Here is a 13,393-nt window from a genome sequence, read left to right as displayed (position 1 = left end):
GAGTTCTTGTTCTTTTTTTGGAGACAAAGAGAATAATAAAACGAGTAAGGGTGTCGTTTATTTTAGCGATTTTGTTATATTACTGTGGTAATTTAGCAGGAGACACAAAGTGGCAAATAAGAGCTTAAAGAAAATACACGTTTTTTTGAGCGATTGGTATCACAGAACAGGAGAGGCGAATAAAGTCAGAGTCTCTGTAACTAATTGTAGTAAAAAATCTAATAAGTAAAGGGCATACAGAAAATCTACCAATAGTTTTATAATGTTCTTTATCGCAATATGAACGTTTCTCTTGTCTTTGTCAAGGTTAGCAATGATTTCAATGTTGACTCATCATACCATATTACTATTAGAGATGCAAAGAAGTAGTCATAATTGTGATTATTGTCGTAAAAGTTGTGTACTCACAGGAAAGAAGGTTGTTTTAGAGAATGTCGATTGTATTGCAAATGAAAATGTGTTGAGATATGCGAATATTTCCCTTTCTAAAACGTTCAAAAATTCCTGAAGAACAGTATTTTGCTCCATTATTGGTATATGTGCCTTTTTTATATAGCCTTTCAAGCATTTATGGTGATAAACTTATAGCGATTATTGACTAACCCTCGTGATTCATCATCATCTTGCGCGCAAGCAGCTGGTGTTGAGTTACTTTCAGTCGAATCTGCCAATTAAGCACGCAATAGATATCTGCTCATAACCAAAGAATGCATCTCCTACCCATCGTCTTAACCAATCTGGTTCTTATCTTGTCCTTTTGTATTGTTTCATTTGTAGAAAGTGATACAACAGTACACGCACATTCCTTCGATTTGAGCCGTTTTGCATCGTTTGCTTTCGCTGCATGCTCAGCGTCATGCGATCGCAGCCGACTGTCGCAATCGATTCCCGGAGTATAATTCTATCAGCTCATCGATGCATATACAGCTCCTTTCCTCTTGGTCGCCGTTCTTGTTACTCAAAACCTTCTTAAGGGTGCTCTGGTATTTGGTATGTGTATGCTGCGATCGTATCGTACCAATGCACTCGAAAGAATTGCCGTCACATCCTGAAGTGCTTCACGCTGCACATCACCTCAATTGGCTGTGACAATACCTGCGACAACTACTGAATGGATGGGTAAAACCTTCCAAGTGAAATGTGACCTGATTTCAAGTATTGCTTCTTTTTTTTTTGCTACACTCCATTTCCGTAACAATCGCTCAACTTTACTGCGGACAATTGAAACGCTTGCAAAACTTCGCCACTGCCTGCTGTTGCTGATAAGCATCTTCACCGAAAAAAAAAAACTACCGATTGCCCTTACCGTTTGGCCCGAGGGACGTCATCATCCTATCGATCTTTGGGAGTTCTTGAGTTCCTTTCGGGCAGAGAGGGATCACTTCATTTTAGTTCGAGCAATACTCCTCAAAGGGGACACATTGCACCGGGACGCGTGTGTATAAGCACTGCATCATTGTCGCTCGAATAATGTTGCATATTTTATGTTGGATTGATTTCCGTTTTTTCCCTTTCTCTCCCTCTGGATTGGTTGCTCCAGAAAGAAAGAAACCCCTGTGCGCTGTGTGGAAATTCTTTGCCCAACATGTACAGCTCACACAACTCCCATGTGGAGCGGCATATTTAATTCATTGATGTGATGAAATCAAAACAATTTTCCACTCCCCCAGCACAACCCAGACTCTTGGGTGTGGAGCTTGTAGCCCTTTTTTCGTAGCCTCCGGGAGCGCTGTAGTTCGCTTGCAACCCCTCACTATAGCCAGATAGAAATTGATTGTTGTGATACTGTGAAATCGCTTACGATAATAGTCGGAAAAGCCACTCTCGGGTCGGTCCAAAGGGAAACTGCCCTGTTCCAGTTCAAACCAGGAGAAAAGCGAGCTGTTTAGATTTTTTTTCTCCACTCTTTTCCCTGTACAAAGATTGGGAAAATGGTGCAGTTTTTCCCAGCCCGTTTATTCGATTGGACGGAAAAAGCAAGCGCTTCTAGTGCCAGGCCGGTAAGGATAAGAAGGAACGGTTTGCGAGTAAAATCAAGACTGAACCAAAAAAAAAACAAAAAACAAATCGTTGATCGCTGGACTGCACTCGGATTTTTTGTGTAGGAAGAGTAGGAACCACTATCGCAAGGTACTATTTTGGGGCTTCGCAAAGAACTACTTTGGAACTCCCGTTTAGCTCCGGCTGCCGGCAGCAATGGGTAAGGTGTGACGAGGAAATAAATTGATCATTCGTTTTTATTTCCCACTCTACTTAGGCGATATTAGGTTACGGCGTTCGTACTCGTTGCTGGGGCTGGGCTGATTTTAGACGAGCAAAAAGCAAAGCACTCTCCAGAGATTCGCTGCACTGAGGTTCAATATTGAGATTAGTTTGGTGCTGCTTGGAGCAAGGGAGCATGGTGTCTTGTTGGTTTTGTTGAATTGTACAAAAATAAACATGAAGGTAGAATAGTGTATGGGACAGGTCGGAATTCACGAAAGGATTATAAAAATGATAAAAACAAGCCTTTAAAGACCTTCAAGACTGTCCACATCATATGAAAATGATAAAATGGTTTTCATAGTTTATTAAAATTGAACTCAAATCTTATTAAATATCAAATCATTTGTAAAGAAAGTTAACCTGTTTTCAAGCTATACAATAAATCATAAAAACGATGATAAAATCTGTTGAATATTATTGTGTTCCTCAATAAGTAGCTTAGTCTAATTTAATGAAAAATAAAACTAAAAATACGTTTTGCCTAAACTACAATTTTGTGTAGAAAGTCTTTGCTACCAGACTTATTAAAATGGAAGATTAAAACAAATTTTCTTATACACTCACAAGGAATTGATCGCTCTTTGTTCGCTCCGTTTCACTGAATTTGTGTCCAGCTTAATTACTTTTTGATTTTTATTAGACTACGCCTTTGAACATTCCCCCCCCCCGTTCCCGCTCTTCGGGTCACTGCATATTGACAGCAAACGGGAAGAGTTGTTGAAAGCAGAGCGCTTTAAATCGTGTCCACCAGGTTCCGGTCTCATTATTTCTGACCCATCCCGCTGCCTGCACTGGACCGTATCACTGTAGACGAAAGATATTACCACGGCCAGAACGCTCCTGGCTCTCGGCCGGATCCTTTTCCACCGGCCCGACCGGTGAAGCCTCCTACAGAGCCCAAGGAAACTCAAACACAGAACCGCACCGTACCACCGTCATCGTGTGTTCGATTTGCGTTTCCCGGTGTGTCGTGTCGTCGGCGCAAAAACTGGTAAAAGAGTTGCGAACACACAAAGAGCCCAGCCCATACGAGCGTGGAATAGAAAATGCATTTTACAGTGCACTTCTACCCACACGTGAAGGGGATCTCTCCCATCTCTAGCAGTGTTTTATCGGGCAGCGAAGCATGCAAGCGCATGACTCAATAAAAACGGACCAGGACACACTCAGTCGGGCGTAAAATTGATTTAGTTTATGATATCCATCGAACGGTGCGGCGAATGCCGGGCCTATGCAGGGGGAAAGGAGAGGGGGGCAAATTTTGGAGCTTCAACACATCGCCTGGTTTGAAGCAGTGTGGGAAGCAGCGAGCGGTGGTTTGGCAATATTGAAACTCGATTGTTTTGTTTGCTGAAATCGAGCGTGTTATCAACTCGTCCGGCTACGGCCGGCCGTACGGGACTACGGGCCCCAGCAACAGGGTTGCAGTCGATGCAGTCGTTTGTTTTTCATTTCCTCCATACCGCAACATAGACGAGGGAGAGGGGTGCTGGAAGCTGGTGCTCGAACCTAATGTCATCGCCAAAATAGGCCGGTATTCCCTAACAACGGGGAGCAATTTTCGGCCCGCTAATTGGTAGATGGAGCAGAAGCGTCCTGAATGACGATCAACGGGTTGTTGAGTTTGATCGAAAACCTCGTTAAAAGAGAAGATACATGTTAAGCTGTATAGGCTTGACAGAACCAGTGTGACGAGGGACAGGATTGCTTGGAGAATGGAGAATGTTTTTAAAATTAAATATGATAGAAAAATCAATGAACATCAAGGTGTTTCACCTAGAGCAGTGATTAGAGAAATAATGCATGTGAAATTGAAATTTTGGAACTTTTGCATTGTTTTTCAAGACGAAACTTCATATAAAATTGTATTTTACAGGACTCGTAATTTGACTATACTCCATCATTTTAACTGCAACGAAAAATTAAAAGAATTTTAACTTGACTGAATATAATTAAAAAATAATGTTCCATTAATTCAAAAAAAGTATGTTGCTTGCTAACTCAGAACGTTGGTAAGAGGATATAATTTTAATTTAATTTGTTTTACGTTGTAATAATCATGCTTTTAAACATGCTTTAAACAAATAAAGCTTCATAAAGGCTATCATTGCAAACTATATAAAATAAAATAAACGATTCAAAAATCAATTCTTCAATTATTTGTTTTCACCTACATCCTCTTCATATCGAAAGCTAAATTGATTGCGCAACAAACCGTACATCCGACCGGTGTGTGTGTGTGTGCAGCGTGCAAGATTCGCCCAACAACAGCGACAATCGTTCACTTCCTGCAAACGCGCCCGACTTCGGCATTCGTCGCTTTTATATCGCGATGCTACTGCCAACTTGTTGGAGCGGTACACTTTCTTCTCTTCCGATTGCAAACGTTTTAAACGGTACCCGCCGGTTAGCACAAAACTGGCGGCAGAAGGCGTAGAAGAAGTTAGCTTTTTGTTGTGAGCTAGAATGGCAATCTATTTTTTCTCTTTTCTTTACTGTTTCATCACTTGCATCTGCGGTGTGAGGAGAAAAAAATCGGAAAAAACGGATCGTGTGATGTAAGCAACATGTTGTTAACCGTGCCCAAAAGACATTCGATATCGTTACGGGCCTTTTTTATCGGCGCTTTTTGTGTATGACTGCTTTAATGTTTATTTTAAAAAATATATGTGAAAATGATGCTGATGAGGGACGAGAAAGCGGAAATCTCTCAATTAAATGCTTCCATTGGGACAATACGACAAAAAAGTCACGCGAATTTCACAATTCATAATAAAACAGTAGCCTTCAATTCTCATACAGCACTTCAAATTTCACCATAATCCTCCCGAAAGCTGATTTCGCTTTAAGAATTGTCAACAATCATCCTCACAATCTGCCGCCCCGGATGATTACTGTTACAGTCGATTGAAGCGGCATCCCCGATGCGGCATCGTTAACTGGATCCCGGCCTGCTCTTGTGGCACACAGGCGGGCGGCTGGAGGCAAAAAGATATCGATTTACCACTTTCGTCAAAATGAATTGCGCTGACTGACAATGACAATTGTTGGATACTTGAGTTCAAAGTTGTCATTTCGATCTCGCTTTTGTACCCGCGTTCCGATCTTCCACGCTCCGGTGGAAGCAGCGCTTTCCGGTCGGCCGGTTTGGCAAGGATATGGAATTTCTTTCTGATTTTTTTTGCTGCTGCTGTTGCTGCCTACTGCTGTTGCCGTTCCGTGCGCTTCCCGAAAAGGTCCGCTTGTGCTTCCTTTTTGCTTGTGGGTTTTTTTTTTTTTGGAGGAAGCTGGCAGCGCGCGAGCGCAAAAGGTTTCGCCGGTATCGTCGGTAGATCTTCAAAAGTGCAATTCTATCTCCGCGTGGCCCAGCCCCTTCTCAGCCTTTCGGGGTTTTTTTTTTTTTTTTTTTGTTGCTATTGCGGCTGCTGCTGGTTGTTTTCCGACATTCTGGCCGCCGTTTTGCTTACAGCAAACGGACCGTCTGTCGCACGGTCGCAAAACGGTCGCTTGCCTTCCGTGGGCAGGACTCCAAACGAGCACCGGCTCCTCGGCGCAAGGGGCAGAACTGACATCGATACCCAACATTAATGCGCTTAGCATTGAGTATCCGCCCTCCCGAGCCGATCCCCGTGGTCCCTTTGCTGTCCCTGTCCCTGCCAACGGACCGTGCGACTCTCGTCGTTTGCCGTCTGCGGGAACTACAGATTTCGGTTTTTCGCAAAAAAAGGAAGGAGCGCACTTACATGATCGTATCGCTGGACGCATTTTGGGTAAAAGTATTTTATTGTCACAGTTTTTATCGATCCTTGGTCGCCCACCGGCTGCACTCGGGCGTTGTCCCCGGAAAGTGATCATACTTCCAAAGCCCATCCATCCATCGAAGAGATATATCGAATGTCCAAATGCTCCCGTGAAAGACCTCGAAATGGTCAAACCGTAACCGTCATTCCAGAAGCGCTGCTACCAGCAGGAGGCAGGAGATTTTTGGCAGCAAATGATCGCCAAATCAAATACACTGTTTCGGGTAGCACAATTAATTCACGGTGCGGTTGATTCTACCAGCCGGTAATGAAGTTGTTGTCTCACCAATCCCTGTTTCGGGTGCGGATTAATTGCGCCCTGGGAGCTTTTTTATGGCGTTTTGCACGAAACTCGATCACTTCCCCAAACGCGCTTTGCTAGAATACAGAGTGTGTGTATGAGAAATCCGAATTTGCGAAACGATGCTCTTATCTTTGATGGCAGCAATTAACGATCACATGGAAGTAAGATGCAACCAAATGATGTCTTTCCGTATTTTTTTTAATTGCACGATGCAGGTAGTTACTACAGCTCGTAACTCATTTCGGAAGCGCTGCTTGGCACTCCCGAAACATGCACTTGCTCGTGTTGATTAACGTAAAGGTGACGGGGACGAGGGATCAATAAAAATTCGATCGCGAAAACCACATTGATTGCTGCCTGTTTTTACTGCCCAAGGATGGGAAATTTGAGAATTTTCGTTCAATTTGAGCTGCAATTTAATTAACATCCACAGTGTTATGGGAATTCTAACACTGATTAACGTTTGTAGCTCATTTCTGCCAGAATGGGAAAACTTTTAAGCTGTTATTTCAATCAAAAAAGGACAGTTTCATTCTCGTTCCTTTCCTTAAAGCGTTCTCCCAAGTCCTTTCAGACAATTAATCTGCATACTGATGCCGTCTTGCTGATAACCTTGTTGTTTTTTTCGTTTGTCTTCTTTTCCGGAAACCTTCCACTTCATTTCCGCTAAAACCTTCTAATCTTCTTTAGTCGTAAGCGGTGTTAAGCTTTTACAATTTCTGGAAAACTTGTTCCCGCTCTACCTAAGAAGCCCTGCAACCGAAAAACTGCACACACACAAAAAAAAACATGGAAGCCCCTTTTGCCTTCGACCCCGGAGGGAAAGTCTAAAGCCAATCGATTCATCCTTAATCGCCACTTGCCGTAATCTTTGAACATCGATAATCCACCCACACGGGCTGCCCTATGCAAACAGCCGACCACCGACGAAACCGACCGAGCCCCGAGGTTGCTACAACAACAAAACACACGCTACTTCCCTGATTGACTGGTGGCAGGTTAAGGGTGCGCTCAGTCTCTCTCTCTATCTGCGCTGCAGTGTTTGTGGAACTATTTCTACCGCACACCGGGTTGTGTTATTCCAGTTCTGACATTTTCGGGATCTGCCATCGTAGCCGCCGCCGCCGTCACTGTCCCTTCTTTTTTCAACGGTCTGTTTAGATAAAAATAATCATTATTCGAAGGCAAACATTTACCTTTCCCTCCGGTTAGCATACAGAAAATGGGTTTCCAGGTCCCGTGGAACCACTTGCAAGAAAGCGCGTGTGTGTGTGTGTGTGTGTGTGTTTGATGTTGTTGTTCTAGCCACATAGTGGGAGAACGAGTTGGTCAGGTGATCGGAGCATTAACATTGGGAATGTTTTTTTTACGACCTCCTCCGAGCTCAAGTTCCGAGACCAGAACCCATCCCCGCTCGGATTCTACGGGCAACGAAAGGGATGTTACAGTTTGCCCCGAACAAATTATCCCCCCGCTGCACACACACTTACACGAACGGTTTTGAAGACAACGGAGGTCCTCACCGCGCATCGTTCCAGACATCAAAGACACGCATTGGGAAACGCGTTGACCGAAGAATCAACCCCTTGAGCCCAGGGCAGCGGGGAGAATCGAAATGTGAGGCACGCTGGGATAACGCCCTTGGGTACAACAGGTACAACCCGCAGTTCCAAAGATCAGGTTTCAGTCATCGCCCTCCCCACTTGCAGGTTCCTCGCTTGACTTTCTTCTAGCCAGTTTCTATTCCCCCTCATCCCACGAAATGAATTCCCTTTCCATTGGAATCCTTTTTTTTTTGTTAAAGAGCTGGCGGGTGTTGGAAAAACACGCCACTTTATCGGACATGCTCTTGCTTGCTTTGACGTAAGTTTGTGATAAAATTGTGAGCACTCGCGCGTTCCCTTTCGTTGTTTCCCCCGCGTTTTACCTTAAACTCGATCAATCTTCTACTGGGACGGGTTATTATTATTATTCACAGCATTAGAGGATCATCATCATCATCATCCTCACGGGTGAGTTCTTCGTTGATCGGGGGTTTTTGGTTTGACAGGGCTCTGAGCTGCATACGATTCCGATCTCTAATTCGGGGTCGCCTCTATCTTGACAGCTTTGAAGAAGATCTGATAGGTGGATGAGGAATTTGGAATTTATCGCGTTTCAGATTGTGGACAGGTTCTAATAATATCCTTGAAGCGTTTCGAAACACTTCGTGGACGTGATGCAAGGTTTGCTACAAATTTAGAGCATATTTTGGGCAGTCCCTCAAACTCCCCGATTGGAAAGTTGGTTGGTTGTTATTTCACTAACAAGAAGGTTATTTGCAACAGACCCCGTCTTGAAGTACGACCGTGTAGAGCTAATTCTAGTGCCCAGATGCTCGAGCAACGAAACTAAGCGACAAAATGGCATGAACTTGAAAGTACGATTAAATTTACTGCAATTAAAGCATGGCCAGGGTGGCAAACTTTGTCTTTGTCGTCCCGCTTCGGTCACGCTGACCCTGCAATGAGCTATGATACAGACACGGACACCCACGGCATGGCATCCAAAATGGTGTATCCACTACCTCGCTCTGTACGAATATTGGGAATAGTTTTCTCACCCACAAAGCGGAGTAAAGTTCGAGCCACCGAGCTCGACTCACTCTGCTCGACAACCAAACTATCAACCGCGTCCCGAACCGATGGCAAGCTCCAAGTTTTGTCGTGAGAAAGTTTGGTAAATGCTTCAAATCGCTACCAGGAGAAACCGCCGGCAGGGTTTTTATGGTGTGCAGGAACGGTTTGCAAGGACATACTGGGGAGGGGGACATGTTTTTAAGCCGAAACTTTATGCAAGATAAATGGCTACAGTTGATTCTCAAGAGGGGAAAGTAGATTTATGGTATAGAGAGAAAGAGAGGAACTCCGCAACGGGGACATCGGGAATTGTAGTTTAGATTTGAAAATATTGTCCATTAAATAACACGAGTAGCTTTTCCGGCGAGTCGTTAGGAGAGCTTGTTATGTAGCCCAGTTCTTGTTAGAATTTGGAGGTGCCTTTAGTATGCCTCGAAAACTTGCTCGATGACTTGAGCATGATAGAAAGAAAAATGACATTTTGTCGATAATTTCAGGAAGGCGAGTTTCTTATAGATATCTGTCGGAAGATAAAATACTACTCAAACAAAAAATGAGTCCTTTTCTAAGAATTATGCCCAAAAACACTCCTCCCGCCCTCAAGGACCACACACACTGAAAAAACCACAAGCCCTCCTGCCATCAGGAAGCCACAGCAAGAAAAGAAGCAAAACTTTTCTGGAACAATTAAACTGTTTGCCAAACAAAGCCAAACCCACACCGAACCAGTGTGCTGCAGCAGCTCGACACATTTGCAAACTTTACCGCATTTTCCAATCGTGAACAATGTGTGAACACGCTTCCTGCAAGCATCGGCAGCAGCATCTTTGCCCGCTATCGGGGCAGCAACTTTCAGACCCCCTCGGTATAAAACCGCTTGCAAGTTGCAACCCAAATAATAAAAAGCGCTTTCGGCACAATGGCAATGGCTTCCTTGTGCCACTTCCAGCGGGGGGTCAAACTTTACGGAACGAAAGGAGCGACAACAACAGCAACCAAAAAACTCCTTCATTTGTCAAAAAGTTGACCTACACAAGCACACGGTATGCCTAGCAATAGTGGATAGTGTGAACCCTTGAGAAGCGGCTCCGTATGTACCGCCGGAAGAAGCTCCTAGTTTGCACCTGGGCGGTCCCGGGGCCGCTGGTTTGACATTTTGCGGCCAGCTTCAGTGTTTGTGGTCTCGCAAGCGTTCTCCCGTGGACCGTGACATCGTCCACAACTGGTCGTCCCTTTTGCAGCCGGTACTACTGCTGCTGATGCTCCTTTTTCTCCTTTTATTTCCCCCGTGATTAATGTGATTTCTATAGGATTGTCTATCTGTAAGGATTGTCCCCCAAATGTTTTGACTTTGACGGCCACGGAGTGTGGATAATGGCGTAATGCCGGCTTGATCGGCTGATGCTTTGTGCGTACCCTGCCAGCGAAAGGGATCGTCCTGGGAGCGACAATTGAAACAGACCTAGCAGAGAACCAGGAAGAATTGAAAGTCACATCCCCGGAGTTTGTCGGTTTCTATCGATTGTTTGAGAATTAAAGTCGGGGTTTTTGGAACTGTCCCTTTCAATTGACTGTCCCCCTGTTAGGCCCCGATGATGACGATGATGATGATGAGGTTCGATGTGGTTTTTGCGCTAACGCGCGGGGCCAAAGGGATTTTGGCAGCCTTCGCCGTTGCCCGTGATAAATGGGACATGGGCTGCATTATTTGTTTATGGTTATGTTTTCGGTGCTTTTATGTGAGCCTGGGTCTGGGATGAATACCGCTTGGTTTGCAGGTTTTGTGGCTTGCCGTGCATGGAACGGGCGGCAATCCACGTATGTTTGTAAATAAATCAAAGGCATCTGTTCACCACAGCCGATTGGAGTCGTTCGACTGAATCAATGGTTTTTGGATATAAAAATTCCCTTTCTTTCGGCTTGATATCTGGCTGTGCTGCGTGAGTGCTGTGTTGACAATAAAAATTAATCAGACCACAATCCAGCATAACATATGCTAGCAACAGTAAGAGGATTATGGTTGGTAATGGAAAAGGGGAAAAACTGAAGCTTACTATTAGACACAGGTAAAATGACTCTAAACAGTCAACAATTAATCTTCATTACAGCGCTTGCAACAATCGAAGATCATTAGCAATAATGAAAGAAAAAGAGGTGATTGTTTTCATGTAGTCATTAAAGACAAGAACAATCACAGATAACAAAAACCTCACATCATATCAAATTAATAAAACACCTTTAAAAAAAATGCACGAAACGTGATGTCTTTTCACTTCCCAATTTGGACTGCGAAGGACACGCCCGAACCGCCCGATTCCACGACAAGTACAACATCATCCTGCTCACACAGAAAAGCCAAGCGAAAGAGCTGCTAAAAATCATTGCAAACATACCGAATAGACTCTCGGACGATCGGTGCTCCCACGGCTGAAGCAACTGCGTGCCCTGGAAGGCACGGAGGGCGTGCGTCGACGTGACGGGCCACGGAAAACGTATCGTGCGCGCTTGTCAGGGATAGTTGTTTTAGCTGTCGGCCCAGTTCAAACAAACGCAACCGGCACCGGCAGCTCGACTTGCCGAGCTGTCAAGTAGTTATGTTGCTTGCTTGCACGCGGCGGGTAAGTAGTAGCAGCAGCAGCAGCAGCTAGTAGCCGTCTAGTGGATCTTGACGCACTCGTTTCGGACCGGGTCGTAACGCGAGCGGTGACAGCGTTTCGCAAACATGCTCGTTCCTGCCATCATGAGAAAACGGCAGGAAGAGAGAGAGAGAGAGAGAGAGAAGAAAAAAACATCCTAACCCATTCCCAGTATATTCGCAATAGAATGCAACAGGGAAAGGAGGAAGACACAGAGCAAACGGGGGTGAAAAAATGGCAAACGAACCTTTTGGTAAGCCCAGAAGTATAATAAAAACATTGCTGCCTGTGCTACGCGCCCTGTCTGGGAGTCTGGAGAAGAAGATGAATAATGTTTTTGTGTTTTAACGATTTTTAACATGTGTTTTTTTGCTGTCGTTGTTGTCGTTTCTGGAATCAGCGAATATCCCGAGTAGGGGTGTTGCGTGGAAAAACATTGCTAAACAAACAACAAAAAAAGGTAATAAAACTCACATACTCCACCACAACCGGGGTAGTGTCGGAAGAGGGCATTCCTGTCATTCGCGTACATTAATCGTGCCAGCTTAGACGTTCATCGTTGGGGATGCAAATCCAACCCCAAAATAACACGGACTGCGCACAAATGCTGCATTCGCCGCCGCACACCGAACGCTCCCTGGCTCCGTACAAATTGAGCATTAATCATGTTCGTAAGGAATTAATTCATAATTGCAGGCAGCGCTGTTCCGCGCTGTACTGCACATGCAAACTTCAAAGCAGACGCACTGTGGCCCTGACATTTCACCAGCTTCCACGGAGGATCGTCAGCGATGATAGATCATTAGCGTTTTTTCGCCGCTGTCGTCGCGAAGTGATGCGTACATGGCAGCTGCAACGATCGTTAAACCATTAACTGCCACGATCGGTGGAGTTGCGCCCTCTGTCATTAATCTGCAATGGGTCCCTCTATTCGATGTGTGCAGTGCGTGGAGTAATTAGTGGCAACCATTTTCGGAGAAATTTTGGTTTATTCGAGCTCACCGACCGAGCTCGTAAATTATGTTTCCCCCCGGTAAGAGTGACAAATAAAATCACCGACCGCGCACTGCGCTTGGACCAACAGCATCTGGGTTGTCCAGTTGAGCGTTCGGGAACACCTCACCATGGCAAAACCCACACCCGTGTCGCTCGCTGGTGGTGATGGTGGTGATACACAGTGTTTTGATCGCTCATAAATTTCACACCTTTTGTCACAGTTTGCCTACGGGTGCGATCGCCCCGGTGTTCCCGAACTGTTTCCTCTCCTATCCCAACCATCAATGCAGCAAAAGTGCATTGCCATGTAGCATGAACGCCACAACGAGAAACAGTAAAAACGAGGGAGATTTTTGGTGCACGGTATGGAACCTTAAGCTGTGCTGTTTGCCCGGTGATTCCTGCAAAAATGCATCCACACAAAAAAGCACAGAGAGCGGGCAGCGAGAGGAAGGGACTTGAAAAAGCAATTCATTAAAAATTACTTTCGCAACTACCACCCGTGGTGTGCGGCCGGGAGGTACGGTACGGTATACGGTGGTGTTTTGTTCTGCCCAGTACCAAAAGTCAACCCAAAATACTCCTCTAATGCACTGCCGGTTGGTGGTAAATCAAATTGAAGGCATCTTTGGTTGCGAAAATGGGAAGGCAGGCGAAACAAAAACACGGGAAAAGGAAGAGGAAACACAACAGAGAAGAGACAGAGTGGAGAGTGAAAAAATGTATAACTCATGTTGAACCGGAACGTACGGAATGCGAAAATCGAAAACGCAA

This window comes from Anopheles arabiensis, chromosome 3 (genome assembly GCF_016920715.1).
Source record: "Anopheles arabiensis isolate DONGOLA chromosome 3, AaraD3, whole genome shotgun sequence".
In the NCBI taxonomy this organism is placed as follows: domain Eukaryota; kingdom Metazoa; phylum Arthropoda; class Insecta; order Diptera; family Culicidae; genus Anopheles; species Anopheles arabiensis.
This window is presented reverse-complemented; position numbering follows the sequence as displayed.